This window comes from Dreissena polymorpha, chromosome 1, assembly GCF_020536995.1.
Source record: "Dreissena polymorpha isolate Duluth1 chromosome 1, UMN_Dpol_1.0, whole genome shotgun sequence".
In the NCBI taxonomy this organism is placed as follows: domain Eukaryota; kingdom Metazoa; phylum Mollusca; class Bivalvia; order Myida; family Dreissenidae; genus Dreissena; species Dreissena polymorpha.
In genome coordinates, this window is record NC_068355.1 from 132,547,759 (window position 1) to 132,561,137 (window position 13,379).

Sequence of the window (13,379 nt, forward strand, 5' to 3'; positions counted from 1 at the left end):
GTTACTATCGTCTGCAACAAAAGGCTAATTAGTGATCGGATAACAAATCATGCCCTTGGGGCTTGTTTGTTCACAATGTGTTGACTTTACACGCCCCAGGGAGTCATGTACCGGTAACTTAAGGGTGTTATCTGTGTATTCATGTTGATGTTTCTGGCGATTTATACCAGGGGTTTTTTTTAGAAAAAGGGGAAGACGCTGGACGCTGGGTAAAAGGGGAAAATCGAGCGCAAAAGAGACATATTTGGAAAAAAATTAAAAACTGCTTATTTCAATGTCTATAACTGACGCCTACAGACTTCAGGGTTTTTTTTAGAAAAAGAGGCATGTCTCTGACCTTTTTGTTCTTAAACACATGAACAAGTATGATATTAAAGTTAAAGTCCTAAATAAAGTTGCAGGGGTAGATCTAATAATGGGAAATGTTTTCAACTCCAGGGGCCGGGGAACGATGTCAATATTGTGAATTCAATTTCATGATGAATGGGTTGACAATCTAGATCTGCTACAGTATTGGAAGGGAAAGGTGCGGCAGCTGCCGATTGTCTACTTTCACTTTCACAATAATCCGACAGTATTAATCGATGTTGATTACGTGTACCTCTGAATCCTGCTGGGTTTCAACGGTTTTTGATGATTCATTCTTAAAAAAAGCTTCAACGCAATTAATATTTTCCGAGTCCGAACGTTTTATTTTGTTCGTGTATGAACGCCAATTGTGAGACTTTTTCTGTTTTAACGTTTATATCTTGGCTTTCACATAACCCGGATGAAATACGACTGGTTTCCTGTAATTAATTGACGAAACACCCTTCTCGCGCAAGACCGGAATCCAGTAAAATAGTCACATGATTAATACAATTAGTTGCCCGGTTTCCATGACGTGATTTAAGAGCTATATATAGAATCACCGGGATTCCTAGATTTGAGTGTTCGTCGGGAGTTGAGGGAGAGAGCGAGATTGTTGTACATGATACAAATTGGATAAGTGTCGACTTCCCAAAAGAAAAAAAACATTTTTTTTAGGGTAAAATATTATATTTTGGTGAAAATCTATATTTTTGGAGGGGAAATGGTAGTTTTAGGGGGGAAATTCTGGTAGCAGGGATGTCAATTGTCCCCAATTTAAAATCCGGAATATTAAGCCGTAGGATAAAGGGAAGAGAGGACCCAACCCCCCGAGCCCTAGCTTATTGTTCTTTTTTTAAAGTCTTTCTAGGTGCAATTTCTGGCGAGTACAATGCGAAATATTATAAACCAAACCATCCGTAACACCGCAGGTGTATTTGTCATTCTAAACAAACGATATTAAGAACTTCGAAATTAAATTAAAATCGACAAACCAGCGTCTCCGAAAAAGACTGTCCGAAAACATGTCGCGATACATCATTTGCAAATGAAATAAAATATGCATATCGTTTGACTGCAGAAAATGAAAACCAGTAACCAGTAACCTAGCAAATACGCAGTCAATATATAATTTGATTAACATATTGTTTTAAAATATGATATTGCAGTGCTTTACTGTGCCAGTTACTGCTGATGTCAGTGCCAGCCGCTTACCAATCAGAAATCAATAAATAAAATCGGTACCAAGCGTAAATGTCCAGAATGCCGACGATGCTATAACAATATTCGTTCTGAAATGGACCCGCACTCAAAGAAATTTGTCCCTACCCCCACCCGCCTTAAACAAACTCATCCGATTTACATTCACCTCAAAATCAACCCTGGACGGCTCAAATCCGGATTTCTGGAATAATCCGGAAAATTGAAACCCCTGGGTAGGGGAAGACGCCGAATATCGGCGTCACTTTCTTAGTAAAAAAAACCCTGTATACGGCCTGAAAACAGGAATTTACTGTATAGACCAAACAGGGCAATTGACAGAAAAATAGAGGGGCGCTTTTTAATGGGGCAAATTTTAGAGGGGGGCAGTGCCCCTCTATTTATTGCTAGCTGGAGCACTGATTACATTCATAACATATTATATCATTAGTATTTAATTTCAGCACATGTAAACATTTCATTATGTCATTTTATAGCACTAACCACTTGACAGCCATGTGATAATCATGTTACTTTCTTACAGCTTCAAAGAGTTATGGAAGTTTCGGTAAATGACAAGTTGGGTAAATTGGATTTATATAGTCAATGCCGTGGAGGTTTTGGTAAATTGGTATAAATAGGGATTATCGCACATTTAGTCGATAAGCGTGTATATAAATTGAGTTGTTTGGCACTAATTAAATTATCTGATTAAAATGTAATGAGTTGATGTTATCAATTTAGAGATGTTTGCAAAGTGTTAATAATAAATATCCAGACTTGCAACCTATTGATATTCTAATCAAGGAAGGTAATTTATATATTAAAAGTTTATCTCTAGGTCATGATTTTTTTGTTTTTAATATAGGTTTTTATACAATTAGTTGGAAAAACCTTAATCAAAGTGTATCAGATAAAAATAATAATAATTTTATCCTATATATTGTTTTTTATATGAATAAAATTTCGCTTCTTTTTACTACAAGCAGGTCAGCACATAAAAAAGATAGTCTTATTTACATGTATAATATGTGGTAAATAAAACGGATTACAAAGTTAATCAGTTGGTATTTTTTTATTCAACGGATTTGTTCAGGCAAAAAATGAAATCAGTTATTTTGGCCGTAAATCCCATTGTTCCAATACAGTAGCCAGGTGCCTGTGTATTAAGCTGATAAGATAGGGATCACCACAGCACAGTGATTTTTTTTGCTTTAATTTGTTACAGCCTGTGCCTTTTGAATTGGGAAAATTAGCGCGATAAACTGTGAAATTGGGAAAAATAGCGCGATAAACCATGAAATTGGGAAAAATTAAGCATTATAAATAGGATTATAAGTAACAGAAGTGATATTGTGTTTAAGTGCATGTTCAGAGAGTTTTCTAGAAAAGGAGTCTGGTCAATGTTGTTTTTTTAATCAATAAAAGTGGCAAGTTTGGGAATGATTTATGGACAAAAATGACTAAATTCAAGTTATATATTTTGTAAGATGTTTAAAAAATAAAGTTGATACCTAGATTTAAGAAATCATAATTAAGTAATATGAGACTTCTTTCTAAAAAAAAAAAAAAAAAAAAAAAAAAATTTTTTTTTTTTTAAGTTGGGCTTTTTGGGGGAAATTTTGGTCAGAATTTTGGGAAAAAACGTGTATTTTTGCGATTGGGAAGCAGCCGAAATTCGGCTGTTAATTTGAGCAAAAAAAATCACTGCAGCAGGTTGCTAATACACAGTGTATTCATGCGGGTCTGCTGGCGTTATGTTAGATGTCCTTTTTATCAGTTTTTAATTATGTGTATTAATTCGCATCTCTTCGCTTAACTCAACGTTCAATGGCACGCGCACTTAACAAAATTATAAAACATAACGCGTATCATTATATTTCTTTTTATAAATTACGTACACGTATTATATGTAATATTAATTTTTTTCTTGTGTTTTTCTCAACCAGAAAGAAATAATAAAACAGTGTTATATATAAAGCACACTCGGAATTTGACCTTTAATTTGAAGCAACCCACAATTTTTGCAGCGTATTCTGCGCTCGGCCGCTGATGGTGTATTGTGATATGTAGTATGAAATTCAACATTTGGCTCTTACAAGAGGTCGCCTCCACGTGGCAAGAGCTGGGCAACATATTCATTATGTTGGCAAACTACCTCATGTATATATATTGAGAAATTAAGTGCTTTTAGGTGGTCTAACATACTATTGCGCTTTATATTTAAACTGAAATCATTTTTAATCAATCATGTCAACAATATTTTACAAGAACCTTTTTTAAATAGCATTAATCTTAATTGAAGATCTAACATTGATTCCGTCGTAAATCATCAGTCTTTCCGAAATACCGTCGGTCCTCGGATTTTTCCGATAATAATTTGGAAAATCCGGAAATGATTCTAATATTACCGGACCTCGTGTCCGGTAATAAAATTATGGCTAAATTTGGAATTCCATAAGCTATTTCCAGAAAAGTTTCAAGGCAAAAGTGGGAATTAACAGAGTTATTTATGAATACTCCAATCATGTAAAACATTTTTTCATTGGTTTCATTTCTTGAATGACGTACGTGCATACATGTATACGGTATCCGAAGATTTTTGCTGCATCATCAATGCAAATTACATGTACACACTACGTCATCACTATATGAGTAGATTCGCAAAGGGAGAGAAACGATCCCATATACTTATATCCGATTAATACTTAAGCAAGCAGGGCATTAACACATGTCATTGTGATCTTCCCGCGATCTGTCAACACCTACACAGGAGCTCGAAGCGATCTGACAATATCTACACAGGAGTTCGAAGGAAAACAGAGTATCCAGATAAATAACTGGTGATTTTGTTTTCATTTTATTTTTTAATATCTTAAAACGTTTCAATTAAAATTTGGTGAAGGAGCCAAACCAAACTCTCATTATGATCAAACTCAGCACTGCAGATGTTACAGCTTATGACCCTTCAGCAGCTGTAGACAAATGGCTGTTAAGATTCGATGGTTTTATGTAAAATTAAATATTTAATGACGTTTTTACTTAACAAACTCACACCTACATACAGGACCAATTAAGTTTTCTACCATAATTAAAAAATATCATCCAAATAATTCACTCAAAAGCATTGGAATTGACTTTAGTTCTTCTCGAATGCTCTGAGCTGTTATGAGTACATACGTACAGCTCATAGGACCCGGAGGTTAATAGCTGGGAGTTGGATTATTGCAACTAGGATTGACTTTAAGACTAGTATAATATTATAAGGTATGCTAGCCTACAACAGCTTAGAAAAAAGATTAAGTATTGTATGCTCATGATACAGGGAGATGGTCTTCGTCGACTTAACTATTAGCGCCCACCCAAGGCTATGCCTGATGGGTATCCAACACAAGAAGATTAGTCAGAGGATGTGTCTTCAATAGAGGATTCAGATATCCAGGATGAAGAGACAAATGCTAAAGAAATCTTTGCAATTCTGAATGATTAAATGCATGATTTATTTATTAATCTGATAATATTAAAATATTGTTAAAAATGTCATCTTTGTCTTTCGTCGTCATTTTTTACTTTTTGGGATTGAAATAATCAGTCTGGGCCGGAAATGGCTTCATGATTATAGGACCTCATGGCCGGCAATAAATTATAATTTTGGGAAGGGCTGAATCATCATTAATTATTACTATTCTGTTATTTAAATAAAAGCACCAATTATTTGAAAAAATAGTATTGAGTTGTTTATATCGTAAATTTACTTTCAATAGAGTTACATTTTAAATTCAATCTACATTTTTTTGGTTTGGTAGCTACAATTTCCTAAAAGAATTCGTTTTAAAAAGTTCAGATTAAATTAAATGCCCCTTAATTCTTTACCGTAGGCATAGCATTAATTACTCAACTAAAAATTAATCAACAGTTTGCAAATATATGCCCCTGATGTTATTGTAAGCCAATAATAGGTGTCATTAACACCTCATTCAGTCATTGTAGGTATACCACCTCTATAAAAACCAATTTACCGAAACCTCCACAGCATTCGCTAAATAAATCCAATTTACCAAACTTGTCATTTACCAAAACCTCCAGCTCCGCTTCAACTCCCTTTGTTCTAACAAGAGTTGACATCAACCGGAAAAGCACGAGTTTAGAAAAACCCACTAATTACCCCGGTACAAACAACGCTGGTCCATTATATCAACCAATGATAACTTCCTTTTAATAATAACGGTTGATACGGTGTGTAATTTTGAAAGGATTATAAATGGGTCATGTTTATTTGTACCAGCAGATTAGTGGGTTTTTCCAAAAATTTGCGTTTTTTGGGATACATATATTGAACAATAAGTCACAATGTCACACTCACTCTTACAGCAACAACAAAACTCACTTACCCGGCCTTTCAGGAACTTGTTTCTTAATTTCCAAATTGCCACGGATGGGTGATAAGCAATTAATGTGACAAAAGGCTCGCTTGTGATTTAATCCGATTTGAAGGTCCAATTAATACACTTTAATTATACTCTTTCAAAAATCACAGAACTTGAGTTTGCGAACATCTGATCGACCGCGGAACACAACAATAATATTCTTCCGCCAACGATGAGGCCATAAAATAGTTCTAAACTTGATCTTTTCTATGAATAATCAACGGTTATCAGCATTCTTGGTGATAAAAATATATATTTGGAAAATATGTGTGTTAGGTCTTCTTAAAATGATTCGTTTTAAATAAAAAAAATGTTCTAAATTTAAAATATCCCTACTCAATTTAAATGTCAGTTATTTAGACGAAAATAATAAATACGTTGCGGCTACACAGCACTGAAAGCGAATATTTTGCTTAGCGTTTAAAAATTGTAGTCAAGGCCGTCAAAAGCAGATACGATTCAGTTTTAAGGGCAGTGTCAGATTACACGACGACATTCTCCAAATTTCCTCAGCACCCTTGATATTTATTCGTTTTTGCTTCCCATACTTTGGGGGTAGAATTTTTTTGTTGCATCAAGATTTTTTTAATCATCCGCTTCAAAACATGTTTTCATACCAGCAGTTCTGCGATAATTAAAACTTCGTTATTCATGTTAAAATCAGCAAGTAAAACTGTTGCTTAATAAAAGTCAATACTTGACTGATTGGGTTGTTAACCTTAGTAAACAACGGTGGTCTGAGAATGTATTTTGATAAATTAATACACTTTAAACATTTTGTTCACAACAAATAAAGGCCGATAGAAGTCGTGCTTTTTGACCGCCTTATAGTTGAATGCAACCAATAGAAAATTACCTTCGTTCGCTAAAATTCTACAACCACCTTTACGGTTTGCGTAAAGAAGACCGAACTGATTTCGGTCAAATCATAACAAGGTCCGTTTCGACTACCTTCAATTTGTCTATAGTCCTACATTTCCCATTCTGCTAGCAGAATTGTCGTTCGTGCCTACACATACATGTAATGAACCGCAGTGTAAGAGAGTGACATTTTCCATGCACAGACAACAATGAAAAGATGAGAAATATATATTTTGAAATTCCTGTATCGGGAAAACAGAACAATCTAGCTATTCTAAATTTAAATAATTAATAGGAATCAGTTAACAATAAAGACATTGGTCTATTGCAACTAGTTTTCTGTTAACATTACATGATAGGTGTATACTTTTATAACTCAAAAGCCGATACATGAATCAGACAATGTTAAAAATGGAAGACAAAATAATTGTTATTGTTGCTGTTTTTCCAAAATAGTATTGACTTCATTACTAGCTGATACCAGAATGTTACATTTATAGTATAATATATAATTATAAATAGTGTTTGAAATGGCTGGTATACTAGCACGATGGAAATTCATGATTGAAATAGCTTTGAATAGCCATTGTTTGGTTATGGTTACACATTCTTTATATTAAATAACACAAAGTTTTCTGGATTAATCGATATATCAATATATTGAAAATAACGCGTTTTAAATTAAAGTTAAGTCTTAATTTGTAACTGAACTTTGTTCGCTTGCAAACACGTGATTGTGTGTAAACGTTGACGGCAAGATATAGCTTACGTTTGTCCCACTTCAACAATGTCCTTCTTATAACTCCTTATTGGAAACAACCTTTAATGAGAACAAGGTACCAACAGGGGGAGACAAAATTCGACATCCCATGGGAATGATTTAAACATGGTAGAGGAGTACTATGAGGTGTCAAAAATTAAAAACTTACCACTACGCCTTGATTTTTCGAAAACTGTTAAGTCAGTTTTTACAGAATAAGCTTGCGTTCACATTTTTGTATTTCATTTACACGTGCAAAAACTTCAATACACGACAACAACACGCTTTCATTGCAGAGTATCTGCGAATTAAACAACAACTACTAGTTTTATAAAACCAAATCAACTTTAACTTAGCAAAGCGATATGAGTCAATGAAATAAGTGATTATGAAACAATACTATTATTTCCTAACTTAATCGCGTGTCCTTGAAATAATTTAACAAAATTGTTTTGGAATTTTACGCTATACACTTTAATGAAGCAATAGCTCCATAAGTGTAACACTGCACCTGAAAAATAGCATCGTCATATATCATTGTAACATACATATTCAATAACGTTCGCCTAGGCATATTTCGTAAACCATATACTGTAGATCTGGTTTTACTTTCACTAATATTCGCTATTATATTTGGCCAAACATCTTCAGTAAAAAGATCTAGATCATTCTATGCTCGGCGCTAGCCGTGGTATGTTCATGATTAAGACGAATATCTAATGAAGCATAATGGTAAGTTCCATAGATTTAAGGGAGTAACCGGTGACTTTTTATATCAAGTTGCACACCCTTAATTTTATAAATTCATAGACTGAGCCAAGTTGAAACTTGTGGTACAGTATACTTTGTGATCATCTCCGTGTACCCCTCGGAAAGGTTTACACAAATAGGTAATGCATATTCTGGTAAGCTTCTATGATCACATCGAAATGCCGACATATCACATAAGCATAAAGGCTTCAGTTTTTGTTTATATGTACAGTGATATCGACATTACGCGATAAGGATTTTCATTTGTTAGTAATGCGCCGCCATATTATCCGCCGTAATCTGTACTTTAAGGGATAAGCGATAACGATAAAGGGCATCAACTGAATTGCGGGAGGGGAGATGTGTATGTGTATTATTATGCAATTTTAAGTTTAATGTTCAGCAGGGTGCATATCCCCCACCCGTACCCCATTGAATAATGCCTTAATGCGTTTGTCTTACATCAGCGAAACTGGTCAGTAAAGGGGCAACACAAATATTCAAAATCTGCTTTTTATATTTGAATTTCATGTACGGTATACGTATGCAATAATAAGCTGTTTACGTAAAAGCCACTTTCAGATGAGTCCGGGACTGATGTCTAATTTAATTAAAATCAATGCAGTCTTTTACAAACCATATCACTTAACTATTGATTGACGTCAAAAAAGAAAACATAATAGAAAACAACGAAAAGTAATAATTATATCTGTAATATTTATTGCCCATCATCGCGCAGAGTGGATTTGATGCTCGAATGCCTGTTTGACACAGGATGAATAATTTATATCTACCAAGATCTTGAGTCACACCATGCAGTCGTGTATTAACCATAACTTTGCTACCACCACAAGAGCGATTATAAAGTATACATAACTAGCACTGTTTTTACATTATTTACATTACATTATTAACCAGATTTTAGATTCTTTACGGACTCTAGATGAGAGGGATATGAAACGGGACCTTATCGGCAAATAGCTTGTCGATACTTTGTAACGTAACCAGTAGCTATCAATTAGCGTTCATCGAAGTGCCGAGGTTATACATTTTGATGTACCCACTCACGTCTTTTTTTTTTAATTATACTTTCATTTCTCGGCCGATTTTGACAAATTGTATCTCATTAGAAAGCCTTACGTAGTTTTCAAATATATAAATATATATCATGTTTTTCTTCTGATTTGGGCAGCCCGGCTAGTTATAACTTTAACTTTTGCAAATATCACACCGTTTTAGAGTCTAGATTTATGGTTGACATGTTCGTACTTTATACCGATTTGTAGCGTTTATATTTAGAGTTCAGTTTTAAAAATTACATCTTGCTAAGGAGGATAGAATTCTGTATACGATAGAAAAAAAATGGTTTTAAAAATGAAATTAAGCAAAGACCTATAGAAAACATCTATAGGTCTTTGAATTAAGTAAGGAATGACTTTGTACGAAAGTATCGCGCGGTCCTAACGCAGAGAAATGATTCTACGGTTTTGGCGATTATGCTTTTGTTTAGATACCGGCCATTTAATTTCCTTTGTCATGATTATTATATTTTTATGGAATATATTGAAATATTTTGTTCACGAAACATATCAATAAAGCTAATTATCAATGAAACTTAATAAATTAACGATTTCAGCTATTGTTTATAACACAGACAGGGTGTTAATTTTATTACGAGACAGCGTATTTAGCGGACCCTCTTAATATTTTTCGGCCGGGATTTTCAAGAATCTTTAAATGATTTTAATTAATTGATGATTTGAGGTAAATAACCTTTCATTTAATTATACATTATAACCTCTTTGAAAATAAACAACAAACGATGAATGTTTTGACACCCATTTTATTTGAAGTATGCAAAGCCGAAAAATATCAAGAGGGTTCGCTATATACGCTGTCTCGTAATAAAATTAACACCCGGTCTGTGTTATAAACAAGAGCTGGTTGGGAGCGTGCCATTAATGGGTATAACAATCAAGCACTCACACCCCTGATGAGGCTTAATCAAGGTGTCAAAGCTTCAAACAATGACCTTTCTATTTTTGTATTAATTCCAAGTGAAAGACAACTAAAATCAAGAATGATTATGACAAACATGTAATGGAGTAAAAACAATCTACCTTTGTCAAACTGAACAATATCTGTTTCTCTTTATCACTAGCAATAATGCCCTCCGATTCAGATGCAATCGATGAAATAAGCATGATGAAACAAATGAAATATTTACCATTCACTCTTTCGTATCCGTGCTCGGAAATCATATGACCCCGAAAACGAGACATTGTCTTGTAAGTTTTTGGGCACTCAGTACACTGGTAGACACCCACTGATTCGATTGCTTTTGTCACTTTTACTTTCTAACACGGTTTAACATTCTCAGAATCATCACTGCTACATGTGTAATCACCTAACAATTCGTCTAAATCTAAGTCGTCATCATCCCAGTGAAAAAAATCCGATTTTGAATAGTTGGAAATGATGCACTAATGTCAAAATACGAAATGATCTGCGTAACACCGACCGTGATTTTCAAGAATCTCTAAATAAGTTTAATTAATTTATAATTTAAGGTACATCACCTTTCATATCATTATACATAATAAATTATTTGATAATAAACAACAAACGAATATTTTTCACACTCATTTTATTTGAAGTGTGCAAAGCCGAAAATATCAAGAGGGTCCGCTATATACGAGGTCTCATATAAAATTATCACCCTGTCAGTTTTATAAACAAGAGCCGAAATCGTTAATTGATTAAGCTTCATTAAAAGTAAGATTTATTGATATGTTTCGTGAACAATATATTTGAGAAAAAATATAATAATCCTGGCAACGGAAATTTAATGGTCGGTATCTAAACAAAAGCATAATCGCCAAGACCGTAGCATCAGTTCGGAGCGTTATGACCGCGAGCTACTTTCGTACAAAGTCATTCCTTATTTACTTTCATTTTTAAACCCATTTTTTTCTGTCGTATACAGAATTCTATTCTCCTAAGCAAGATGTAGTTTTAAAAACTGAACTCCTAATATAAACGTTACAAATCTGTATAAAGTACGACCATGTTTACCGTAAAATTAGATTCTAAAACGGTATGATATTTGCAAAAGTTAAAGTTATAACTCGCCAGGCTGCCCAAATTAGAAGTAAAACTTCATATATATTTATTTATCACATGCTATACCCTGTTTCCCATGTAATACAACCATTACATATTTTTTAATGTTACCCATGTGTAATACAACATTTTTAAGCGTTTTCATTGGCTTAGTTTTCGTTTATTGTCCAATCGCATTTTGTTATTTTGCTGAAATGACGTTGCAACGTTTAATGACATCACGAAATGTAAACAACATTCGTGATTTGCCATTATGTTTGCGTAAATATTTATTTAATTTCCTCATTTAAAAGCATGTGATAAAAAAGATCTTACACTCGTTGTCATATCATACCATATTTTATTAAACTCGTCCAGGAAATTCGTTAGGCTTTCTAATGATATATAATTTGTCAAAATCGGCCGAGAAATAAAAGTAAAAATAGAAAAAAGACGTTAGTGGGTACATCAAAATGTATAACCTCGGCGTTTCGATGTACTCTAATCGATAGCTACTGGTTACGTAACAAAGTATCGACAAGGTTAAAAGCGCGTGGGTAAAACATAAAATGTGTATTTCTCGTGTTTAACTCGCTATACATCCATTAATAACAAAGGAAATATACTAAAAGTTATATTTTTTTGAAAGAGGAATAAATAAGCAACATGATAACGTATAAACCAATAAAATCGGATGATTGTTTTTTTTTCATAAATTTGAATTGACTACAGTAAGGGTCAAATACTCATTACAACTCCTGTCAATATACGCTCCGTGGATTCTTAGAATTCGGGTATGGCGCGCGAGCGACTTCAATTCGCTGGTTTCCGGTCATTAACTCAAGTTTAATCACTAAACATGGAGAAAAACGGTTTCCTACCCAAAGCTTGAATAATATAAATTGCATTTTGGGCGTTACGTGTCAAAATCACTATAAATAAAGAGCAAAAATCGGCGTCCGCTAAATAACTTGGGTTTTGATAGAGATATTGCACTGAAATGTTGTGTGTATGCAGTAAATATGCTGACCTAGCTTTGAATAGGATGCAGGGCGTGTCGGATCAATATCTAGTACACTGCTACTATAAAAAAGCAAACAGGTGGTTTCCGATTAATAACTTTAGTTTGTAATGACCAAACTGGATGAATGTTTGGATATAGCAAGCTTGCATGGAGACCTAGTTTGATGTATTTAATGCTAGTCATGTCAACTTCAAAGCCACTGTAACTAAAAACAATGAAGAACTGCTTCTTCTTTATAACTTGAGTTTGGATGGAGGTATTGCACTGTCAGGGATTGTATTGTTGTGAAGTTGGTCAAGGTCATGGTCACTGTTTCTAAAACGAGGAAATCAGTTTAGGCTCCAGAACTTTAGTGTGAATGGGGCAAATATACTACAATTGGGTGCATTTGAACCTAACATGCAGACCTTAAATGGGATTTCATACGTGTCAGACGGATTAAAGTCAATGTCACTGTTGCTAATAAATGTATAAACTTAATCCAATAAAAAACGATAGTTTTGTGCTTAAATGTGATGTGTAGGTAAATTACATTTAGGCTTAGCGCATTGAGGATTTAATACAGTAGAAAGGCTTAATAAACATAACACTTAAACCAGATTTAATCACAAAACACAAGTATCAATGAATACTAACCCTAAATCAGTATACTTCTAATTCAAAAGCAATCAAATATAATATAACTTCGATTTAAATACAATTTAATTACATATACCTAGTTGTTATTTAACACATGAACAGAGTTACGCACGCTTGGTCATTGTCGGCTGCTCGGGTACTACTTAAATGTACCTCGGGTACGGTAAATATAATAAAAGGTAATCGGCCAATTTAGGCTGTACCCGAGTTTTATTCCCGCCCAAAAATTCCGATGTAAAAAGCACTGCGGAATACGAAACAAAATTCT

At 33.9% G+C, this 13,379-nt stretch overlaps 1 protein-coding gene across 2 annotated transcripts in view; it reads right to left on the reverse strand.

Moving 5' to 3' along the window:
• Positions 1-6,291, reverse strand: part of LOC127850506 (serine/threonine-protein kinase 38-like) — an 83,782-nt gene extending 77,491 nt beyond the window's left edge. The window contains exon 1 of one of the 2 annotated variants that reach the window (XM_052383596.1): positions 5,940-6,291. The gene's annotated coding sequence lies outside the window, so the exon portion shown is untranslated. The remainder of the gene's footprint in view (positions 1-5,939) is intronic. The other variant, XM_052383613.1, reaches the window with a different exon arrangement.
• Between the last annotated feature and the right edge of the window lie 7,088 nt (positions 6,292-13,379).